Source organism: Schistocerca nitens, chromosome 6 (assembly GCF_023898315.1).
Source record: "Schistocerca nitens isolate TAMUIC-IGC-003100 chromosome 6, iqSchNite1.1, whole genome shotgun sequence".
NCBI classification, from domain to species: domain Eukaryota; kingdom Metazoa; phylum Arthropoda; class Insecta; order Orthoptera; family Acrididae; genus Schistocerca; species Schistocerca nitens.
Window position 1 is genome coordinate 560,713,002 of NC_064619.1, and position 13,689 is coordinate 560,726,690.

Sequence of the window (13,689 nt, forward strand, 5' to 3'; positions counted from 1 at the left end):
ATCTAACGTGCGTCGTAAATTGTGAAAGAAGCAATTGGTAACACATTTCGCGCACCACTCTGTAGATGCAGAATGAAAGATGGGCGATTTAACGATCGCTCCCATGATATGTGTAAAGCCGGGTTCACACACGCAACGAAAGTATCACCACAAGTCAAGTCATTCTGGAGTGGCGCTGTGAGCTACCGTTCACACAGGACGCCACAAATTCTTCGTAATTGCGCAGCTTGCAAAATGGCGTCACCTGTCTCAGCTGATTAAACGGCTGTGCATATTACTAAATAAGATGTTTTGCGAACATAATAAATGTAAAATATTACTTACCAAAGTGTTTCTCGTCTCTCTTGTCTCGACTACATGTTTTAAGAACCGGTCTGCAGCTTCAAACCAAGCAAGGCTGGGTTTATAAATACCGTCTGTAGACGCACCACACTTAAGTGATTTCAGTACTTTTTTATGTTCATTCACGTAAGCATTTCGAATGCTTCGAATTTTTAATTTTGTTGTAGCTACATCAATTCCAGGTACATATTCACGCATACTGTTTACTATTTCAATTAATGCAGCATCTCTCAAATTTCTGTCTTTGTATGATTAGCTTTTGTGGTTCCAAAAGCATTCTCGTTCTTGATACACCTCCAAGAATCTCATAATTGTTGCTGTTGGCCACTTTTTCGACATATTAATAGCAAACGCACAAACAAAAGCACTATCTGCGAACGAATACGCATTAGAAAGGTTTGAATCCAGCCGCGAGGTAGCAATCGAATGACGTTATTCGATTGTGGAGAAGGCAAAATGACGCAACAAAGTAGAACCAAGTTCATCTTTTTGTGGCGTGACAAAAGTTGCGCTTCTTAAATGGCGCCACCGAAAACTAGGAGTTTACACATGCAACTACAAAGCAACTGCAGTTCGCCATTTTTTTTTTTTTTTTTTTTTTTTTTTTGCGATGGCTGGGGTTCTAGCTCCTTAGGAGCTTGGTCCCCCGTGTGTGCAGGATAGGTTTTTCTTAATTGGGGGCTCCGTTTATTTATTAACAAAAACAAATATTTGGGTCTCCATTTTCGGCGCTTTGGGACTCACTGTGGGCACTTTCGCCCTTTAGTGGTCCTGATTTGATGGTGGTTGATTTGAGTTGCCTTGGGTATCTATTGGTTGCTTTTGATATTTTCTTCCCTGTTGCCTTGTTTCTTGGATTCTTCTTGTCTGTGTTCTTTCGTCACTCTTCTCGGTTCCTCAGTTGGTGCTTACTATTGGTGGTTCCTAATGATTGATAGAGGTACCTTGACTTTGTGCCAGGCGGTTGGTTCCACCGTGGTAATGTCTTCGAGCCTGTTGTTCGTAGGTCTGAGTCTCTCTCTTTTGTTGCCTGTGTGAACCCGGCTTAAGGCGCTCTGCTGGTGGCACTTTCACGCGAGGCCCGCGGCCCACGGCAGGCAGCTACTGCGCGACGCGTTCCCCTGGGGGCCAGCTTTCGCTTTCACCCCGGCGCGGCGCGCCGCGGCCCGCTCGGCACTGAGCTCCGCGCCTGGTCGCTGACGCGGCCTCGCTGCGGAAGAGCGCGCCCGCTTCCGCATCGAGCTGCTGCTGCCGCCGCCGCCGCCTCCGGCCGCTAACCGGTTACTCCAGGCCTCTTTTGGACCGACCGCGTTCCTTCACAGCTCTCCGCTCCGCAAGCAGACAGCCGCCGGGGCAAAATATAGGTCGCGAGACTTTCTATAGCTCCGTACTCACCAGTGAGGCGTTAGCCTGCAAAGACATCGACACGTTTTGATACTACTAGGGCTGATGGGAGCGTCTTCTTTCCTTAGAGCCAATTTGCACATTCATTTTAACGCACAACAAGAGGAGGAGGAGGAAAAAGTGTTAACGTCCCGTCGACAACAAGGTCATTACAGACGGAGCAGCCGGCCGGTGTGGCCGTGCGGTTAAAGGCGCTTCAGTCTGGAACCGCGTGACCGCTACGGTCGCAGGTTCGAATCCTGCCTCGGGCATGGATGTGTGTGATGTCCTTAGGTTAGTTAGGTTTAATTAGTTCTAAGTTCTAGGCGACTGATGACCTCAGAAGTTAAGTCGCATAGTGCTCAGAACCATTTGAACCATTTTTTTGAACAGGGAAGAATGGGGAAGGAAATGGGGAAGAATGGGGAAGGAAATCGGCCCTGCCCTTTCAAAGGAACCACCCGGAATTTAGGAAAATTACGGAAAACCTAAATCAAGGTGGCAGGACGCGTGTTTGAGCCGTTATCCTCCCGAGTGCTGGGTGACGCAAAAGTAACCGCGGAGTTTCGGCGACTGCCTAAACTCGTGGTATGCTGCACCGAACCGAAGGCAAGTTTAGACCGTCACATCAAAGATATGAGAACATCACTATGTAATGTGGCATTGACCACTAAGTCTCACTGTAAAAGGAGACCGGGGAAGTGTTGTGTCGTCCAGGAGAGCTCAGGGGCTTCGCCGTAGACTAGTCATTGGATGTCACCCGAGTAACAAACCCGTTAGGGATATTGCAACCCTTTCTAAAGCTTTTTTGAGGTTTTATGAATGCTAGTATGGACGCTGTAAAAATACATGGAAATCACAAGCTGTATTGTGAGACGTGGGACTTAGGGAAAGCAGGACAAGGTGTGGACAGGGCCTAATCAGTTACCGTTGGTTGCACAGTGTAGTGTGCGTACTGTAGGAATTCAGCACACACACCATCAGATTATTTGACTTGTCGCTCTAACGAAGTAGGCGAGTGTCAGCAATATGTCTCGTGGTCTTATCGTGGCGTGTTTATCTTCTGCCGTTAGGTCAGACGATAGAAATGCCACATGCACGCTTAGAGTAGCAGATGGACAGTGACCAACTTTAAACAGAACTTGATTAATTTTCACACACATTTATTAAAATAATAACAAGCATAAAAAATACTTAACTTGGTTCTGGATGCTATTTACAATTGACAGTCTGAAGTTCCTTTGGTATTGGTACGTTAATCTTATTCTCACATATATCTCTGATACTTGACAAAAGTGTCTATACATTTATCTTCATGGCCATGTACAGGAATATGGTCATCTTATTTGGCGCAGACTGAAACTCGACTATAGACTGGTACAGACAAATGTAGAACTCGTACAGACTGGTGCAGACAAATGCAGACTGACTAATCGGAGGTCTGTACACTCGTTATAATACCTCACGCGTTCATGTATCACTGCGCGAGTGTGATCTGCGAAGAGAAAAGGTTCTACGTTAGCAGCAGTCTCATTGCCTGTGTTACATGTTAATACGTGGATCGGCGGAAGCAGAATTTGGTCCGTCTCTATGGCAGCGCCATCTCATAGTGCGGAGACGGACGAGCGCTGCGCCTGCGATGTTGTGCTTAGCGGGGCGCGCTGTAGTGGTAAAGTTGTGTACGCGCTGACTATGCTGAACTATGTACACAACAATAACTTTGGGAAACGAAAGCATGTCATTATGTAATTAGTTCTGCCAAGTATAAATATAGATCCCTCTGTCTGCACGGTAGCTTCCTTTCACGCTTATTTATTGCGATAGAAACAGTCCATCACCATGAGAGCAACAAGAAAGGAACGATGTAAAGAGAATGTGAATGTGCGCTAATCATTTCTTTTTTTCACTGCATTTGTGGCTACTTTAATTACTACAACTGCATGCCCAAAAGACAATAAGGAAAGAAGAAATGGGTATGTGAATGTTTGAAAAGAAGAACGGCATACTCCATATTAATTTACTCTCTAAAATCCGATATCCCTTGCGGCGAAACATTAGTTAATAAAGTGTAGCGGGACAATGTTTAAAACATGACTGAAAGTATCATAAACAAAGATAAGAACATCTATGATTGACATGTCATCTAAAGTCGACAAACAACTTTAAAATGTTAGAAATACGGAAATGAAGTAATACAGAATGCTCTGCTTGTAACGTACGTTGTTGTTCTACGTTGTTTAGCTCAGGTATTTACAGGGTCACCGAGAAAGCATCCTAGGTTGTGGAGAGTATAAATATAGATCCCTCTGGCTGTACGGTAGCTTCCTGGACTGGGGTAAAATGGGGAAGGAAATCGGCCGTGCCCTTTCAAAAGAACCATCCCGGAATTTGCCTGAAACGATTTAGAAAAATCACGGAAAACCTAAATCAACGTGGCAGGACGCGTGTTTGAGCCGTTATCCCCCCGAATGCTCGGTGACGCAAGAGTCCGCGGAGTTGCGGCGACTGCCTACACTCGTTATCTCCATCCTGCTGTGGTACGCTGCACCGAACCGAAGGCAAGTTTACACTGTCACATCAAAGATATGAGAACATCACTATGTAATGTGGCATTGACCACTAGGTCTCACGAGAAAAATGGTTCAAATTGCTCTGAGGACTATGGGACTTTACATCTGAGGTCATCAGTCCGCTAGAACTTAGAACCACTTAAACCTAACTAACCTAAGGACATCACACACATCCATGCCCGAGGCGGGATTCGAACCTGCGACCGTAGCGATCGCGCGGTTCCAGACTACAGCGCCTAGAACCGCTCGGCCACACCAGCCAGCTAGGTCTCACGAGAGGCGGACCCGGCACTGCAAAAGGAGACCGGGGGAAGTCTTAAGAAAGCGTATTGCAGCTTCGTCAGCAACTGTGATAAACTAATATTTTGAAGAATCAGCCTCAGTTGCACAAATTTTCTGTTCTTTACCTGGTTTCGGCTAAATTAATCCTGCCTTCTTCAGAAGCATAACATTACTATAACATGCCTGAGCAAGGCACTGTCAACATCAAATTAAAACCTATAGTACCGTCGTACCATGTTTCCCTTCGACATAGTACCACGGTAGTATAGGTTTTAATTCGATGTTCATTGTGCCTTACTCAGGCATGTTATAGTAATTTTATGCTTCTGAAGAAGGCTAGATTAATTTAGCCGAAACCTGGTAAAGACCAGAAAATTTGTGCAACTGAGACTGATTCTTCAAAATATTAGACCGGGGGAAGTATTGTGTCGTCAGTGGAGGAGCTGTAACAACAGAATGGGCCGGTCAGGAGAGCTCAGTCACTTCGAACGTGGAGCAGTCACTGGTTGTCACCTGAGTAACAAAACCATTAGGGATATTTCAACGCTTTCTGGGGCTTTTTGGAGGTTTTATCAAAACTAGTGTGGATGCTACAAAAATATATGGAAATCACAAGATGTATAGTGACCACTTTCCCTGTTTAATCGTTTCGATTTATACGTCATCAAAAAGTTAATCAAGGTTTCGGAGAGCAAGTCATACATAGGTATGGTATCATCTATCTTATCCATAAGACAATGAGATTTGCATTGTCTTATGGATAAAACAGATGACTGCATACTTACATATGACGTGTTCACCTAAACTTTGATTAACCTGATGACGATGTTCAAATCAAAACGCGGAATTAAAGAGAGTAGTCACTACACAACCTGCGTGAGCGGCTCCTGTTCGTGCCGTTTAGTGCTTGGCATCTTGTCTTTGCGGTACTGCCGTCCCGTTTCTTATTCGATTTACTGGCGTCACTAAGTTGCTGGCTTGCCTGCCCGTGAGTGACAGCAGCAGCGCTTATCGATAATAGCACTGCCGTACTATCTTTGGAGCGACCGCCAGTATTTCCGGGTCGTCGTGTGTCGAGAGTGCAGTCCGGATGGAGCTCCAGTAAGGTCTGCACAGCCAGCACTCGCCGACCGCTGGCGACACACATGCACTGTTCGGGGGAAGGAGATTTGAGCGGGGACGACCGTGGTTGGTTGTTCGGTCGGTCGTCTCATCGGACGATATGTATTTGGTCGCCGACCGCTTCTGGGTTCTCCGCGCGTGTCGACTTGTGATTCGTCCTTTGTACTACAGTCACTGGTTTTAGAATCGTTCGAGTTGTTTGTGGAAGTGTTTCCACGGAACCGTGTGTAGCTTGTGGTTTTGACTGATCAGTTATTGTGATGTTTCTCTGCGTGTTGGAGGCAGTCGATCGGTTGCGACAGAGCAGCGAGTGTGTGTTTCCTCGCTGTGTTGATGGTCTCCGGCACGGCCTGTAGTTCGACAGCTTGGTGTTGTTCTCCTTTTCTCTTTGAGTGTTTATTGTGCCTTGACTGTGTTTATATGCCAATTGTTAAGACATAATCCTGCTGCGATCCTCGTCTTCACTGGTACTTTTGGTTGTCGAGCTGTTGGTCGGGTGGAACGGAATTGATTAGGCGGTTGGTTGATTCGTCAGCTGTCCGTAGGTCGTGGTGCAACCCGATTGTGTAGTGATACGCTTGGCTGTCTGTCTCACCTAAACCGTGGTTAGAGTTTCCTCCCCAGGCCGACCCTTGGAGCACTTCTGAGCACCACTGGTTGTTGTTTGTGATTGTCTTTTTATTAGGTCGTAGGTACTGTGCCAGGCCTTCAGCTGTGTATTAATATTGTCTGTTTTATGTTTAGTATATGGCCTTCACCCGAACGTCATAACAACTTTAAGATTAGGCCTTCAGCCGTGTTTCATTTACAATTCTTGTTGCTCTGTATTTAGGCCTTCAGCCGCGTTTGTTTCAGTATCTGTAGCTTTAATATGTAAATCCTTGTCTGTAAGGTTTCTCTTTAATTATGTTGAATTCTTGAAACGTTCTGTAAATTGTTATCTTAAGGTTGTCTTTGATTATTCTTGAGTAATTGCTTGGGCCTTCAGCCGACAAAGATGTTTTTCTGTTGTGCTGTGTAAAGGCCTATGTGTAAAGTCTCTCTTTTATTATGTAAAGAAAATTTTTTAAATTGGGCTTTCAGCCAATGAATTAACTTGAATTTTCCTTAATATGGCCTTGAGCGGGAATTTGTAAATGCGTGGCTTTTAGCTGATCTGAAATATTATTTCGGTCTTTAGCCGAAAAGATACTGTAATTTTACTTAACCCTTTGTTGCCTGACGGTACTTAAAAGAACCAGTAAGTTTTGACTCTCATTATTTTCTCGTGGTGCAGTTTCGTGACCGGATAGCCTGTCGGTACGTAACAGTAACTCTGCTCTACTGTTTCATAGATCTTATTGTGCAATACATAGACCTCTCTGGCGGTCAGAGCTTGAAATTGTTTTATGCGCGCTGCTGTGAAAACAGAAGATTGTATGTGCTTATTTCCATGGTGTTGCCTGAATTTATGCGCAATTTATTGAAACTTCCGTTGAGTTTTCCATTGTACGTACCTACCTACATGTTTTTTTTTATAATAGTTTCAAGCATTACGTTACAAGTGAATGAGATAAAGTGGAAAATAGAAAACGGACTTATTAGTACCGTCAGGTTGTGCGAACACTTTATTGTAGCAACAATGCGTTACCTCTCACTAGTTGTTCTGTCCACTTTTTCTCACACAGAAATCCGTAAATACATTTGCCTGTGGAACAATTAGAAAAAACAAGAAAGGTTTGCCAGGGAATTTACCTAAAGAAAAATGTCTAAATCAAATCACAGAGTGTCATCTTTAGACCTAACAGTATTTCAATGGAAGGAAAATAAAGTAGTGTATTTTGCGTCAAACTTCCATGGCACTGAACAGAGCGTAGTGACAAGAAAACAGAAAGATGGAACTAGTATGACTATACCATGTCCATTTATTGTATGTGATTACAATAAAAACATTGGTGGTGTGGATCATGTAGACAGATTACGTTCAACTTATGGTCTTGACAAGCGATCAAAGAAATGGTGGCACCGTCTCTTCAGGGGAGCAATAGAAATTGCTTTTGTCAATGCTTACGTCATTTTCAGTGATTTCCATGGGGCACTGCCACTGCTGGAATTCAGGTGTGCTGTGACACTGGGGCTAATGAATGAACGGCAAGTGCCAAATCTCAAAAAGAGAAACTATGGTAAAGATGAAATAACTCTCCCAAAGAGAAGGAAGGATAACTTTTCTGTTCTGAAGGATGTACGTCTTGGCAACCGAGGAAACCATTTTGTGGTGTTCAGTTGTAAAAGAGGACTACGCGAAATGTGTGCGAAAAATAAAATTCAGTCGTGACCATATTCACAATGTAGTACATGTAAAGTGTATTTGTGCTGCAATGAAAAAAACAACTGTTTCCTACAATTTCATGAGGTATCACTAAATATGTGATATGTATATACTGTCAAAAATGTATAGCTAAGTTACTATGTACTGTGAAGTTGCTCTAGAATAAATTTATGCGAAACTTAAAGAAAAATTCAGAAATATCATATTTCTGTTAATTAATTTTCTAATGTAAAAATATTTAATAGTTATGTGGAATAAAGTACAAGTTATAAAAATTGGAGCATGTTGTGATTCTGTCCATGGAGTCTGACGGTACTTCTGAGTACCAGGAGAGAAAAAAGTTGTGAAAAATAAAATTTTACAAAAAATCCTACCGTCATTTGAGGCCACAGTAGCATAAATTCTGCAAAGAAATTGTTAAAAAGTAAATTTTTTCTTATGTCAGGAAACAAAGGGTTAAGTAAGGCCTTCAGCCGTTACTCTAAATCCTGGTATTCTAAAAGCAATCATTTAAACTTCTGGAGAAGTTACTTGGTCCCTCAGCCGTGAACTGGTCTTTTTTGTTTGAAAGAGAAAACTGTGCATTGGTTTAAGGAATAAAGTTGAGTGTTATCTTGTATAACTAACAGTAATTGACCTTGGCCCCTTTCCACAACCTGATCCGCTCTATCCTGCGAAACCAGATTTCACTGTGACTTCCATAAATTTTTATAGCGTCCATAACAGCACTGATACAAGCTTCAAATTACCGAGCGCGATGGCGCAGTGGCTAGCACACTAGACTCGCATTCGGGAGGACGGTGGTTCAGACCAGTGTCCGATCATCCTGATTCAGGTTTTCCACGGATTCCCTAAATCGCTTCAGGCAGATGCCGGGATCGTCATTTTTCAAAGGGCACGGCCGGCTTCCTTACCAATCCTTCCCGTCCTTCCCTAATCCCGTAGGACTGATGACCTCGCAGTTTGGTCCCATCCCCCGTATCAACCCGACAACCAGCCTTCAAATTCCATAAAAAGGGCGCATACCACTTACGTGACTTAATGTCACACCTGTTGGCTTTCTAAAACTGCCCATGTCGATTGTTGGCTATGTGACTCAAGTGGAAACGCGAAGGAACAAGCACAGCTGAAGCAAGACCAGGCGGACATCATGTACAGGCTGACAGACACCGTGAAGCACAGCGTAGGGTGGTCGTAAAAATCGCATGAAATCAGCGTAAGGAATCCATTGTGCTACCAGCAGACCACCTAGCACAGTGACTGTGCGTAGCGAGTAAAAAAGAAAAAGAAATGTGCAGTGGTCGAACAGCTCCCCATAAGCCAGCGGTCAATCATAAGCGACGCGTGAGGCGGTGTAAAGAACAGTGCTACTGAACAGTGGGTGACTAAATGGATAATTTGGTGTAATGAATCACGCTATAACCTGTAGTAAATACCTGACATCTTTTGTAGTGAACAACAGCGAAACACCGAGGAGGTGGTGTTACAGTATGGGGCAGTTATCGTAGTTTGGTTGAGGTCCCCATATTGCCCTTAAGAAATCGCTAAACGCTGAAGTATATTTACACATTGCACAGCATTGTTTACTACGTCAATAGAGGGATTGAACGAGGAGGATGATCGTAGAGGTACGACAATGCACTCTGTCAGAGAGTAGCATATTTGTGTCACTGGTTTGTGGACAATAAGATTACTGAAGTAGACTAGCCTGCCAAGAGTTTCAACCTGAACCACACCGAACGTCTTTGCGACGAGTCGACTTCACTCCAGACCACACCGTCCGACATCACTAACCTCTCAGGTTTCGGCTTGTCAAGAAGAACGGGCTGCCATTCCTACGCAGACATCAGACACTTAATACAACCTTGTCGCTGGGATGATACTATCCTTCGTAAGGGCAAAGAATGGACACCTCAAACATTAATGCCCATTAACAGGTGTCTGGATACTTTCTATCAGAGTACGCCCTCGTATAGTGAAGAGAACTGTAAATATCACAGAGTCCACGGCGCGCTGGCAAAGTGATTCGGGAAGAAATAACGTAAAATATGGTAACTTAGTTCAAAGATCACGTGAGTTTCTTTTTGGCATCAGAAATAAAGATTACGACAACAGGAAAGAACAAGGTACAGCATCAAACGAAATCTTCTGGATGTTAAGAGTGTAGCCTGCAGATCACACGTGCAGGTAATTAAAAAGAAAATAAAAACACCATGTTCGAAGTACTGTCGAGAAAGGCTTGTAATTGAGACCTCAAAGGGAACTGTGCTAGAAGTGAGGATACGTATGCAAGCGAAGTACAGTCTGAGCCGTACTGCGGCTCGCGTTGGTGCTGTTTGTAGGTTTCCGCCCTCAGTTGGAGGCCAGACGGTATCATTTAGTTGCCGTGATTGCTTCTCGTGTTGACTGGCGCCACTCGGTTTCACAACCGTTGCTGTCCGCTAGTGACAGCAGCGGCAGTTATCGGTAAGTAGTAACTGTTGCCCTATCTTTGGGGCGACGTCGTCGTATTTTTTACGGGTCGTGTGAGTGGGCTAGTTCGGTTGGGGACTCAGGAGGAGCCAGGTCCGCGCAGTGTCAGAACACGCCGGGACCTCTGGCGGCACGCATGGACTGCCGGGTGGCAGGGCTGTGGTCACGAGGGTGCGCGACCTCGTGGTTAACCGGATCCAGCAAGCTTTAAAATGAATGTATTTCAATCCAAGTAGAGAAACCTCCACCATTGTCATATCTCGCGATTCTCCAGTGACTTGGGTTCGTTTTGCTGCTCGTAGTGTCGCCAAGGAGAAGAGCAGCGAGTGGAGTGCTTGGGGAAGGCGGATCTGATTAGCTTTCCTCGACTTCTTGTTACTGTTTACTGCGTTCAACTTGTTAAAATTTGTTAAGTTCAACCAGCGGTAATTTTTCTTGCCTGGTGGCCGCTAGCGCCCCAGTTACCTGCCCTGGGGTTAGTGTATGTAACGGCAGGGTACGTTTTCTCGCCTTGCCGCTGCTGTCCTGTAAGGTGTGTGGTTTTGACAGCTTTCTTGATTGTAGGCCGGTGGGTGATTCTTCTACTCTGGTGGTAGTGGTTCCTTTCTCGTTCCGGGCACTGTAACACAGTATTCTGGGGATGTAGTGCATTTTATTTATCGGACGTCAGGTAGCTTCAGCAAGATTATCGTTAGTTATTCGTTAGACTGACACTAGTCTGAGTTACCATCTTGTGAAGTGTATTCAACTCATGGGTGCCTATCTCATCGCTCGCGAAAGTGTTTGTTGCCGTACCTTCTCAGAGGTCGATTCCTGGAGCATCGTCTGTGGCCTCTCGGTTCTTGTAAGACTTGTGTTTAAAAGGAGGTCTGATGGCCAGTAGTTCAGTGTAACGCTCCTTCAGCCCACGCCTTCTGCGGGTATAATCTGCCTCACTACCCTTTAAGGAACTTAGGTACTGGTCCTTATGTTTTATTATTGTATTATTTATTACTATACCTTGTAATGGCTACATTAAATATTATATATGTCTAGTTAATAGTTATGGTCGCCTTCTGGAATAAATCTAGCAGTGTAGTGTTTTTTGGATGTTAAGGGTTGTGGTACAAAGTTTACCAGCATATTATTTCACCCATTTGGTGACCAGTTGCTTGTTTTTTAATTAACCTTTGCTACTGTATTTGCTGTTTTACAGCAGGTTTCTAATTTTTTTTATATTATTGCCGCTCCTGGCGTGTAAGGCCTTCAGCCGTGATTGTAGTCATTTGCCTTAAAATTCTAATTTGGTATTTGTATTTTAGCAGTAAGCTTTAAAACCTTATTTACTGCCATTCCTGGCGTCTGATGCCTTCTGCTTACCTTTAATATTTCAATACCTGTAACTTGTTATTTGCAACGAGTTCTTAAAGAATTGTTAATTTATTGCCGTTCTTGCGTGTAAGGCCTTGAGCCGTGATTGTGGTCACTTGCCTTTAATATTTCAATACCTGTAATTTGTAAGTTGCAGCGAGTTTTAAACAATTCGTAATTTATTGCCATTCCTGGCGTGTAAGGCCTTGTGCCCAGATCACAGTGGCTTGCTTTTAAAACATTATCTGCTGTATCTGCATTTTATAGTGATTTGCTAAATTGTAACGCACTGAAAACAGTATTATTTACACAGTTGTTTATTCCTTCATTAATAGCGTGTGGTATTCTTTTTATTTATTGTTGAGTCTGGAATTACTGTTTTAAAAATAAACGTGTGTTACTGTAAAAGGCAACCAATAGTAACTGATTACGGCCCCGTCCACAATCGTAACCAAATCCTGCCTTCGCTTGACTACCGGGTTTGTCTTTTTTACAGACTTTCATTCAGCAGCGGCATGGAATCTGAGAGTAGCTGGTAATTTCTCGAGAAAAGGGATTACGGCGTCTTTCTTCGTTAGTTTCTGTTGAACAAGTTCTAGTACGAATCGGTAATTACATTCACTCATCTTTACGAGGAGCGTTCAATAAATAATGTAAAACAGATTGGTTTTATTCGGGATTCCAACGAACAATATTATTCCCCTCTCTCTTGGCTACAATACCCTATATTTGAACACAGTCTCCATTCAATGCGACAGCCTTACGCCACGCCACTTTACTCGGAGGGCCTTTATGCCCGCATGGTAGCCCCCTTGTCCCCGCATGGTAGCCCTCTACTGGACGACCTCGAAGCCAACGTGGCGCTGCGTCATCAGCCTCCCGAGCATCCACGTACTGCTTCCCATGGAGTAATCCTTCATTGGGCCAAACAGATTGAAGTCGAAACGTGTGAGATACCTGCTCTAGAGTGGACGAGGATGAACAGTCCAACGAAGTTTAGTGACCTCCTCTAGGGGGCGCACAATTGTGACGTCTTGTGCTGCCATAGAGAAGAAGAAGTTCGTTTGCATTTTTGTGGCGACGAACACGCTGAAGTTATCTCTTCAATTTCCTGAGGGTGGCACAGAACACATCCTCTACTGTGCGCAGTCCACAATATTGTAAAATGTGTTAATATCTTTCCGCCTTTAGTGTTTTCTTAAGCGAAATATGGGGATCACATCCAAGCCACGGAAAACACCCCCATGCATTAACACCATGTCCTCTGTACTTTACTGTCGGCGCTACACAAACCCTTCCATTGGATTGCCACAAGGTAGAGAGTCACACATCACTCCAAATTACCAGTTTCCACTCATCTACATGCCAGTGGCCTCGCTTTTTACCCCACCCCTATTTTGCTCGGAACTGACTTCAGAAATATTTGGCTAATGAAGAGCTGCTTTACCATTGTACCCCATTGTTTTTAACTCCCTAAGCATAATAATTGTGACAGATGGACTACAGATAGAAATTTGGAACTCACGAGTGATTCCTGATGCTAGTTTAATGTGATTTCTTACAAACAGCCTCCGAAATTCTCGATAGCCTCAGCCAGCAGTTTATGAGGTCTGCCTAGTCCTTGTTTAGCTATGGTTGTTCCCCCACGTTTGTACTTCAGAATCACATAGCAAACAGTCAACTTTAGAGCTGAAATGTCATAAGGATTAGAATGTTCCTCATGGATTTACTATTCAGGTGCCATTCAATAACAAGTTCACGTTCGAAATCACTGAGCTCTTCTGACTACCCATTGAGCTTTTGCTGCTTCTCTACTGACACCGCAATACACCTGGCCTCCTTTTATGTCTGAGGGACCAC

The 13,689-nt window shown here is 44.0% G+C and overlaps 1 protein-coding gene across 1 annotated transcript in view; it reads left to right on the top strand.

The window, feature by feature from the left end:
- Positions 1-13,689, top strand: part of LOC126262391 (venom dipeptidyl peptidase 4-like) — a 605,446-nt gene that overhangs the window by 233,350 nt on the left and 358,407 nt on the right. The gene's annotated exons all lie outside the window — the stretch shown is intronic.